We start from the raw sequence: 11,719 nt of genomic DNA, 5'->3' as shown, positions 1-11,719 counted from the left end.
TTCAGCTGGTACCTGAGAATGTATCAATCCCTTCCGAGGTCTCTAAGATTCAAGATGCCCGGAAAGTGTATATTGATTAAAATGAAACATGCAAGTCATTAGAACTCTTAGATCCCAAGAATCTGTAAAAATCTGCTCATCTCTCTTCTGCCCTCCTCTAACATTGTTCCTGGAACCTGGATCAGCGGCCAGGAAACCTGGACTCTGATGTCACCTGCAACCCCTGTCTGTCCTCGCAAGGCACAGTGGTCCTATCTATTACTTAAGTATCGTGCATTAGCTGTGCTTCCTTACTTGTGCTGTGGTCTCGGCTGTAGTCAAGACTTGGCTCCTTTTTGATCCACCTCCTAGAGTAATGGAAATAAAAACAAAAATAAACAAATGGGACCTAATGAAACTTAAAAGCTTTTGCAAAGCAAAGGAAACTACAAACAAGACAAAAAGACAACCCTCAGAATGGGAGAAAATATTTGCCAATGAATCAAAGGACAAAGGATTAATCTCCAAAACATATAAACAGCTCATGCAACTCAATATTAAAAAAACAAACAACCCAATCCAAAAATGGGCAGAAGACCTAAATAGACATTTCTCCAAAGAAGACATACAGATGGCCAAGAAGCACATGAAAAGCTGCTCCACATCACTAATTATTAGAGAAATACAAATCAAAACTACAATGAGGTATCACGTCACACCAGTTAGAATGGGCATCATCAGAAAATCTACAAACAACAAATGCTGGAGAAGGTGTGGAGAAAAGGGAACCCTCTTGCACTGTTGGTGGGAATGTAAATTGATACAACCACTATGGAGAACAGTATGGAGGTTCCTTAAAAAACTAAAAATAGAACTACCAAATGACCCAGCAATCCCACTACTGGGCATATACCCAGAGAAAACCATAATTCAAAAAGACACATGCACCCCAGTGTTCATTGCAGCACTATTTACAATAGCCAGGTCATAAAAGCAACCTAAATGCCCATCGACAGACAATTGGATAAAGAAGATGTGGTACATATATACAATGGAATATTACTCAGCCATAAAAAGGAACGAAATTGGGTCACGTGTAGAGACGTGGATGGACCTGGAGACTGTCACACAGAGTGAAGTAAGTCAGAAAGAGAAAAGCAAATATTGTATATTAACGCGTATATGTGGAACCTAGAAAAATGGTACAGATGAACCGGTTTGCAGGGCAGAAATAGAGACACAGATGTAGAGAACAAACGTATGGACACCAAGGGGGGAAAGCGGCGGGGGAGTGGGGGTGGTGGTGTGATGAATTGGGAGATTGGGATTGACATGTATACACTGATGTGTATAAAATGGGTGACTAATAAGAACCTGCTGTATAAAAAAATAAATAAAATAAAATTCAAAAATTCAAAAAAAAAACAAAAAAAAGACTTGGCTCTGGACCCAGCCCCTCTCATCTGCCTTTTCCAGAATCAGATCCATGGATGTGGGGCCGTGGAAGGTGGGGTCGCATGACTTGGACTTTACTGGACTTGTGTGTACCTGAGTCTCCTCTCTTGGGGATCCAGGGATTGGCTGCTGAAGGACATAGAGAAGGTTTGATGACCCTTCGGCAGCAAATAGTGGGGTCTCCAGGTTAGTGACTCTTAAACGCCAGCATGCAGGATGTTTAACCACCTGACGTGCATGCTGAAATCTGATTTCCCGGCCCTATCCACCCAGAGTTCTGATCCAGTATGTCACAAGAACGTGGGTTTTTAAATAAGCTGCTGGTTTGCTTCTGAAACGTGTGCTCTGTGAGTCATACTTTAGAGAACTATTGCTGAGAATTGGGGTGCTTCAGTTAAAGAGATATTCAAGCTAAGCTAGATGTTACCATGAACTTTTAGAGACCAAGAATGTGATAGTTAAAAAATAATTTAGTCTTTGGTGCTTTGCCCCCGGTGCTATTGCAGGCTGAGATAGTCATTATTTAGAAGTGAACAAAGTTTTGGAGTGTGTTTCATTTTCTGATGGTTTGGATGCTGGTGAAATGGAAAATTGACCCAAGGTCTTGGACACCTTCGTGACTATTATCTCTTCTGTCCTCCCGACGTTCAGGAAAGTGAAATGCAGAGATTACTGTATCCATTTTATAGATGAACTCGGCCAAGTTCCTTGGCTTAATAAAAACCCCATGACTGTGCATTATTTTACTGTTTCAAAGCATTTGTACATGCATTCCCTTACTTGAGCCTCACAGGAAACTGTGTACAGGTAATACCATTGTCTCCGTTCTGCAGGGGAGGGAATTTAGGCTCCGAGAAGTGACCAGACCTGCTCAAGGTCACAGGGTGAATAAGTGATGACACCAGGACTGACTGGCTCTCTGGCTCCTGACATCACACTCTTTTCAACACGACCACGTGCCTCTCTAGAGAAGACAGCAGCCCACCTGAGACTGGAACCTAGAGACCCTGATTGTTGGGGAAGCAAACTGTTTTTCCAGGCCCGTGGACACTTCTCCCAAGATTTAAGATCCACTGTGACAGTTTGCTAGCTCCACCCTCACATCACTTCCCAAGCAGGGAAAAATGAAAAGGAACCAGCTCCTGATGGCTCCCCTCAGACTTCCTGGATAAAACCAGGATAGACGGCAACTTAATTTAAAAGAAATGGAGGAAAAAATAGGAGATAAAAGTGACAAATGGACATGGACGTGTTCCTACAGTCGTGACCGCCCTGGCTGCATACTTGCCTCCTGTCACAGATCTTTCTGTGTCTGGCACCTTCGTCTCCCCCACTCTGGGGCCCCCAGGGAGGCGAGGTGGTGAGCAGGGACAGTTGTTGGGATTTATGGGGCCGCTGCAGCCCCTCTTCCTCCCCCCACCCCCCGCATGGTAGGGCGGGGAAGCAGGAGCCATTTCCTCCTGGGTAAACATTTTCACAGGAAGCATTTATCAGATGTCAGCAGGGGCAGCGCGGGGTCTGGGGTCAGTCAGGCAGGATCTGCTTCTCTCTTGCTCTCCCGGGTGAAGGCTGTGGGGTTTCTCCTGCCCATTCGCACCCTCTCTGTCTTGCGTCCCACTTTCTCTCAACCAGCTGAGCTGCAGGGGAGGAGGACAGATCCCAGGACATCCCAAGTCCACTCCACCCTTTTTAATAAACAGGGTTTTTGTCAGCCTGAGCCCTGTAATGAAGCTGATTGCCCAGATCCTTCCAGAAGAAATGCTGATAAGGAAGTGTCTGGAAAAAGACTCAAGCAAATAAAGCTCCATTACTCCTCAGGTGCTGGCCTTGGACTCTGAAACCATCTCCCTTCCTCCTAGGCGGGGACCAGTGATTTGTACTTGACTCTTCTGGTTGGGGAAGGTTGGCCAAGAAGGACCCCTGATTCAGGACTCTCTCCTGAATTTTCAGATTCCGGCCCCCTCTACCAATGCAGAGGGAAGAAGCCTTCCCTCACCATGCCTGCTTTTCCCTCACGGTGCCTACAACCTGTCCTCTTCTCTTTTATGAGAAGCAGTATGTAGTAAAGAGTTGAATCTCAACTCTGCTGCCTATTAACTGTATGACCTTAGGCAAGTGACTGTACCTTCCAGGGCCCAGTTTCCTCATCAATCATTTCTTTTTGTAAATTAACTGAGCACCATCTCTGTCCTAGGCAGTGGGCGAGGTGTTGGATAAAAGTTACCCCCTTACAGATTTTTGTGAGGATTAAATGAGACAGTTCAGTGAAACACTTAGCAAATCAGAATAAGTACTCAATAACGGCGAGCAAATACAGTTATTCTCACTGTTATTATTTCCACGTCTGTCTTTGGGGAATTTGAAAGGCCACTGGTAGCTTTCCAGGCCTCTGACCCTCATGCCATCATGTAGAAGAACCCTCTTGCCCTTTTCACTGGATCAAGGCTGCTGTCTTCCCAGATTTCTCTGTGGAACCACAGCCCAGTCACTCACTCAGTCTGTATTTTAATCATTCAACAAAAACGCACAGAGTGTGTCCTTTGTGTGGCAAAGAGGAATAAGAAAGGCACCAGCCAACAGGCACGGGGCTGGGGGCAGCAGAATACATCACCAGCTGCAGCTAAGTCAAAGACAGAGGTGAGGCTCTGGAAGAGCCAGTAAGTAGCGCTCCTTCTGGGGAAGAAGTGGTTATTTCCACCTGGGGATCTGAAGGAAGGCTTCATGGAGAAGGTGCCATCTGGGCCGTGCTTTGAAGGACGAGGACGGTTGGTGGGTCCTGTGGAGGTGGGAACATGCATGAGCTGTGAGACCTGTTGCCGAGCAAAGGAAACCACTTCAGCCCGAGGAGATGAAGCGTTTGGTCTCTGGGCTGTCACTTAATTGTGCAGACATTTTAAAGCTTCCATTGGATTATCGATAATACTTGTGGGTAATTTTCCACATACACAATGTTGTTTGAATTTCACAAAAATTGAGTCAGAGCGAGAATTATTATGCCCACTTTCCAGATGAGGAAACTGTGACTCAGAGGGGTCAAGGGATTTGACCATATCTGTGAAGGTGGCCAGTGGGAATGTGGTCATTGAACTCGTGTCTCTTGGCTCCAAGTCCAGAGCACTTTCTGTGGCATAATGCTGCTCCTCCCTCCTCCCACCCCCTCCCACCTCACTCAGGCTGGTAAAGCTGGTCTTTGGAGCCAGAGGAGCTTTGAGCTGGTCCCTTGGCCTCCGTTGATGCTGCATCAGCACTTGCCAAGACTCTGCCATGGCATCCTTAGAGGTCTTCCTGCTTCCATTGGATGGCCTCCAATCCATCTTCTATAATCACATCTTTTATGCAGAGTAACATTTCTAAAGCTGAGATCTGACCATGCTATGCCCTTGCTTGAAGGACCAACCTAAACTCCTTCACCTGTTCTTCCAGGCCCTTCAGGATCCATCCTGCCCTTTTGGCCTCCTCAGCCCCCTTCCTTGCCGGCCTCCCTTGAGCTTCCTGTGTGTGACATGCTGAATTTCTTGCAGTTCCCCAAATACTCCAAGCTGTCCCCTCATAGTTTTGTGCCTACATGGGCCCTGGAGCCAAACTTCCTGGGTTTAATACTCAGACCCACCACTTAAATAGCTGTGAGATTGAGAACAAGTGCTTCAGTGGCACTGTGCCTCAGTTTCCTTACCTGTAAAATGGGGATAATAATAGGACCCATTTTGTGAGGATGTTGTGCAGACTCATTTTCATAGATATATAAGGATTAGCCCAAGGCTCGGTACATAGTAGGTGCTTAATAGATATTGTTGTGGCTGTTCGCAGTGCAGGAAAACTTTCCTTGGCTGGTGAGTTTCCTCTGCTGGGCTGGTTCTCTTAGGCTCCTTCTCCTGTTGCCCCCTCCGGGAAGCCTGCCTGAACTGCCCAAGGTGAGTACCTCTCACCTGCTCTCCTGGGCTCACAGGCCCCTGCACGCGTCTTTCCTGTGCTCCTCTGGCTGTAACTGCCAGCCTGAGTTGGCCTCCTCACCACACTTAGAGCTCCTTGAAGGCAGGGTCTCATCTTTGAGAGCTGGGGCCACGTCTGAGTTACTGTGGTGCTTGTCGTGCCCAGCACGGCCCTGAGACATGGGAAGTTCTCATACCGTCTGCGGAGGGAGTGATTGGCGTGCAGGGCTGGCACTGAGGGCTTTGTTGGTGGCATAGTCACTGATGTGTTGGGTGACTGACCACAGACACCTCTCTACGGCTTTGTTTCCCCAGAAATGGAATGGATGACTGGCCTTCCTGGTCTGACTGGTGTCCCAAAGACCACAGTGCCTTCAGGACCACACCAGTACCACCCTGGAGGGTATGACAAGCTTTGGAAAGGAAACAGTTAATGTCCCATCACAAAACGTTAGCCTGTTAGAGCGGATTTACTGGGAGGTCATAAAGCTCATGACAGGGCCCCTCATTGCCCAGCCGCCTTCCAAGGCCCTGTGCTCCATGTTATTCTTGGCACTTCAGATCCTTTTTCTTAAAGATGCCCCCCCAAACTGTACCAGCTTCAGGACCCCCAAATCCCGGTGGCCCTAAAGCTCATCCTTCCCCGGTGAGTTTCCTCATCTTCTGTGCATCTGGGACTCTGAGTCAGGGAGGAGGGCCAGAGTCAGGCCCCTGTCACACTCTGCCCTCTCCTGGCTTCCCCACACTCACCTGTACCTGAAGAGCAGCTCCGGGAGTTGCCAGCATCCATGCAGAACCCCTCCCGTCGCCCACACCCACGGCTCCCTCCTCCCACAAGGCTTCTCAGGTCCTCAGAACCCCCCTGTGGGTTTGGCTCTGAACCGCACCCCACCCCATCCGCCTGCCTTCGGGGCGGCGCCCTGGGGTACAGGCCTCCTTGGACTTTGGGCGGTCCAGCCCCTCCCTTCCAGGGCCCAGCCTCCAGCTCCACCCACCACAGCAGTGGTCCCCAGCCCCAGCCCCAAACTGCAGGGCAGGCCTGTGGGTCAGAAAGCTGACCACCCTTGACCCGTACCCATGGGTGGGAAGAGGGAGTGGGGGGATGGCGGGGTGATGCTAGACACATTCAAACCATTTCCTTAGGGAGGAAGTGGCATTTTCATAAATACTCTATTTGAAGGCTACCTACACACACCCTACAGGGCACAGTTCTCCATCCTGGTTGCACTTTTGAATGACTCAGGGGGCTTGAAAATGTACTGGTGCCTGGGTCTCACTCCAGAGATTTGTTCTAATTGGTGTGGGATGCAGACCAGGTACACGGCATTTTTAAATTTCCCCAGATGATTCTAACGTGTGGCCGAGACTGAGGATCCCTGCTTTGGGGAAGCACGTTCTGTAAACGTGAAGGCAGATGAACAGTAAGCGTTTGGAGCAAAGTGAGTTTTAGCATGAGTAACACGCCCACGCTTGCTAAAGTTGCCTCCCTGATTTGACCTGAAAGAGACACACCGTTGTCTCCCCCTCCCTCCAGGCCCGAAGCTCTGGGGGGTGGGTGAGGATCACATTGGCTCAGCCCACCTGCCCCCTCCAAGAGGGGAGGAGTTTTAAGGTAGAAGCAGTGACGTTTAGGGGAGCAGGGCCAAGCCTTCTTCACCTTGGCGTGCCCCAGGCCTAAGTCAGAGGTCATGGGCTCGCCGGGAGCTTGGGGCAAGGGTTCAGTGTTTGTATTCCAGCCGAGCCCCGCGTGCTGCCCCATGCCTGCTCCTCCTCCTGGCTCCTCAGCTCAGAGAATTGTACCGTCATCGTCTTGGCTGTTTGGTCTCCCCAGTTCACTCACCCTGGACTCTGCCTCGGTTTCCCTCCAAATCCAGTTGGTCACCACATTCTGTGCCTTCCCCCACTAACATCCTCTAGATGCCCTTCCTCCCCAGCTGTCCGCCCAGGCCCTCCTCAGGTCCCCCCTTGCTACTTCTACCAGAAGCCCCTGCTCTGGACTTCCTGTTTTCTCTTTCTGCATCAGATCATGTTCCTATCTTAGTAAGTCTCTTCCTTTCTTTTTTAAAATTTATTTTATTCAAGTAGAGTTGATTTACAATGCTGTGTTCATTTCTGCTGCACAACAAAGTGATTCAGTTATACATATATATATACATTCTTTTTCATATTCTTTTCCATGATGGTTTATCACAGGATATTGAATATAGTTCCCTGTGCTACACAGTAGGACCTTGTTGTTTATCCATCCTATATATAATGGTTCACATCTGCTAATCCCAAACTCCCAAGCCATCCCTCCCCCATCCCTCCTCCCCCTTGGCAACCACAGGTCTGTTCTCTGTGTCAGTGAGTCTGTTTCTGTTTCGTAGATAGGTTCATGTGTGTCATGTTTTAAGTGATATCATATGGTATTTGTCTTTCTCTTTCTGACAGTAAGTCTCTTCCTTTCTCTCTCTCCCTCTCTCAAACGCAGTCTCCAGGAGCCAAGACCTCCCGTGATTTCCCTTGACCCAGCCAAGTGGTCCTTAAAGTGTCTTCCAAGGACCAGTAGCACCAGCATCACTTGGGAACTTGTGAGGGATGCAAGTTCTCAGGCCCCAGCACAGGCCCACCGAATCCGAGCTCTGAGGGTGGGGCCGGGTACTCTGCTTTACCAAGCCGTCCAGGCGCTTCTGCTGTGTGGCCTGGACAATTTAGTCCACACTCCCGAGTGTGGCGTTCACTGTCTCTCACACTCCAGTCCCAATTGACCTGTTTGTCCACTTTTCAGCTCTCACATCTCCCGTATCCCTTCCTGTGGGATTCTGCTCATACTGTTCCCTGCCGTGGAAAGCCCTTGACCACTTCCACGTATCTAAATCCATTTCTCCTTCCAGATCCAGCTCAAATATCATGCATTTTGGCAGATCCCAAAGATGCCACCTCCAGGAACATTCTTCCCTTCCCTGACCTCTGTAGCATTATTTTTTTCCCCTTCTCTCTCTCCCTCCCCTTCTGTCTGAGATTTCTGAGTTTTACCTTTAAAGCAGGGCTTCTTCCAATCATGATTATCTATTAGAATCACTCAAAAAAAAAAAAAAAAAGTATACCCAGGCCATACTCCAGAGCAATTAAATGAGAATTCCAGGATGAAGCCTGTCATCGTATATTTCAAAAGTTCCCCAGATCATTTTAACGCATACCGGAAATTAAGTCCCTCTCTCCTAAAGCAACCAGAGGGGAAACCGTGACAGGAAGAGAGATGAATTTACAGTTAAGAGACCCAGGTTCTGTTCAGGGCTCTGTCCCACCTGGCTGTTTAACTTTGGGCAGGTTACTTGCCCTGTCTGAGCTGCTGTTTCCCAAACTGCCATTTGGGGCATTGTTTTAGATCAGTGGCTCTCAAGGTTGGCCAATGCCTGATCCCACCTCTAGAGATTTCCTTTTAATGGATCTGGGAGGCCACTTGGATTCTGACATGTAGACAGGGTTGAGAACCACTCGTGTAGATCTTATCTAAGGGCCATAAAACTGTGTCTAGAGGAGTTTTAAGGTAGAAGCAGTGACGTTTAGGGGAGCAGGGCCAAGCCTTCTTCACTTTGGCGTGCCCCAGACCTAAGTCAGAGGTCATGCGCTCGCCGGGAGCTTGGGGGCAAGGGTTCAGTGTTTCTATTCTTTTGGATTTACTTTTGGGAGCAAGGAGGCCTGCCGCTTCAAATACGTGGACTTCTCTGCCCCGGCACCTGCTAACTTTTTCTCCCCAAGAAAACGCACACCTCATGTCAGTGATGAAGGGCACACAAAATTTCCTTGTTTGGTAGCAGGATGGCCAGGGATTTTGAGCGGCAGGTAGCCGGGTTGGGTGTGTGTATCCACTGTGGCAGAAGGAGGGTTCAGGATCAGAGGAAAATCTGCACCAGAGGGTCACTGAGGGGACCCATTCTTCAGCAACCTTGAGGCCTCACCTTATGTGTCTCAGCTCCTAAAAACCTTGTCACAGCAGCACAGACAGGGACATAACCTTTCCTTCACAGCCAGGTCAGGGGCTCATTTAAAGGCAGGTGTAAAAAGAGAACTCATGAGGAACAGAAGAACATAGAAGACATGGAAGCAACCAGAATGTCCATTGATGGATGGATGGATAAAAAAGATGTGGTACATATACACAATAGAATATTATTGAGCCATAAAAAGAATGCAATAATGCCATTTGCAGCAACCTAGAGATTATCAGACTAAGTGAAGTAAGTCAGACAGAGAAGGACAAATATTAGATGATATCACTTATATGTGGAATCTAAAATATGATACAAATGAATTTATTTACAGAACAGAAACAGACCCACAGACATAGAAAACACACCTATGGTTACCAAAGGGGAAAAGGGGTGGGGGAGGGATAAATGAGGAGTTTGGGATTAGCAGATACAAACTACTGTATATAAAACAGATAAACAACAAGGTCCTACTGTACAGCACAGGGACTATATTTAATACGCTGGAATAAACCATAATGGAAAAGAATATGAAAAAGAATATATGTATAACTGAATCACTTTGCTGTACACCTGAAACTAACACAGCATTGTAAATCAACCATGCTTCAATTGAAAAAAAATAAGGAGCAGGAGACAGCATGCACCAAGTGCAGCTGAGGTCTGAAACTGGATGAGAAGTCGGGCTGAAGCCTGAGGAAGGCAAAATGACCCAGCTGCAAGGGGAGGGGTGGAGGGGAGGAAGTAGCCTGCTTATTTAAGGGGTGGGCACGGGGAAGGGAAGCGAATGCTTACATAAGCACCTCTCTGATGAAGGTGTTACTGATCCCCAGAGACGCCCAACAGCCATCTACAATGGGCCCCTCTGTTTATCTGCACTTCGGGCCAGTTCCCCTACAAAGGAAATCGGCCCAAGTGCAGGGGAGCCCAGAGCAGGGACCCTCGACCTCAGGGCCGGGAGAGTGGAAAAGTGAAGACAGTGAAGATGGGAGAGACGGTCCCTGAGGTCTTCACCCCTCCCCCACCGCCCCCGGTACAATGAAACCTTTCTTCCTCTGCTCTGTTCTTCCACAGCCTTCCCCAGTGATTCCCTCTCCCAAGAGATAGGCTGGTCCTAAGTCCGGCTGCTGCCGGAGGAGGGAGGGGCTGTGTTTTGCATTGAGAGGTGATGCCGCCTTCGGAGGCCCGAGTTGCTTTGCAGAGGAGACAGTCCTGGGGGTGCGTTGTCTGGCTCAGGCCAATCCTGGGAGCCAGGACAGAGGTCAGGCCATCTGTCTGGAGCTTGGGGCACTAGACCATGCTTCCTGATGACTTTACAGTCTAAGCCATAGAGGAAGAAAATGCACATGGAAAAGGAGCTTTGTTTTGACCCTTTGACACTGGCTGGGACCAGCTCTCCCTGCCAGGGGGTGGGGCTGGAGGGTGGGGGAGGGGATGAGGATGTCACAGGGCAGCGGGTGTGACGTGTCCACCCCCCACCCCCCCACTCCCACCCCCACCCCCACCCCCACCCCGTCACCTTCCAAGTGTCTGGTGGAGGCTGAGGAGGTTGTTCCCTAAGGTTAAGATGCCTGGGGTTGCTCCAGGCAAACTGCAAGTTTTGAGGCTTGAGTGTTGGTCAAACGCAGCTTTCTGGTCCCAAGGAGGGAGAGAAGTCATAAGTCACCCACCCAGAAGGCTCAGCATGGCTTTGGAGGCATCTATCCTCTTCACAAGGCCATCGTTTGGTTGCCTTTGAGGTAGATGGATGGGAACGGTCTGAATCCCATTTCCTTGGCAACGGCTGGCGGGGAGCCAGAGCAGAGGGAGAGCTGCAGGGCTGCAGCTGAGGTCTGGTGTGGCCCCGGCACTCCAAGCAAATGCGCAAAAGCGGAGAGGGCATTTCTGGACCCCTAGATTGTAAAGTAGTGGGAGAATCCCAAAGTTGGAAGGGAGCTTAGACCAATTTAGTAACTGTCTGCCTCAGATGGCCTGACCTGCTGGTTTTCCAGTTGAAGAGACTGAGGGCCTGGGATGCAGGGTGACATGTTCTCCAGGGAGCTGTCGGCAGTCGGGCCCAGAGCAAGCTTGCCGTCCCCAGCCCCAGGCACCCTCCGTGGCTCCGCAGAAGCTTCTTCCTTGGGACTTGACTCTGGGCCCTTTGGCCTGCTCTTAATATCCCTGCCCTCTGGGAGGGCCTTCCCCAGCTCTGTGATTTTTGGCAACTCTCTTAACCACACTGTTACTCAGTCCAATGCATCTGGGAAGCCAGGCATGACCCAGACTCCTGGGAACACAGCTGTGGCACCCGATTGGCCTTTCTCTGCCAACTCCTCTACAGCCTTGGAAAGAAGATCTGGTTGGGGAGAAAGGTTGGGGAGAATTTGATATGGCTTAGCAACA

The sequence above is a fragment of the Balaenoptera physalus genome (assembly GCF_965194825.1).
Source record: "Balaenoptera physalus genome assembly, chromosome: 4".
Taxonomy (NCBI): Eukaryota; Metazoa; Chordata; class Mammalia; order Artiodactyla; family Balaenopteridae; genus Balaenoptera; species Balaenoptera physalus.
Note: the sequence above shows the minus strand (reverse complement) of the source record.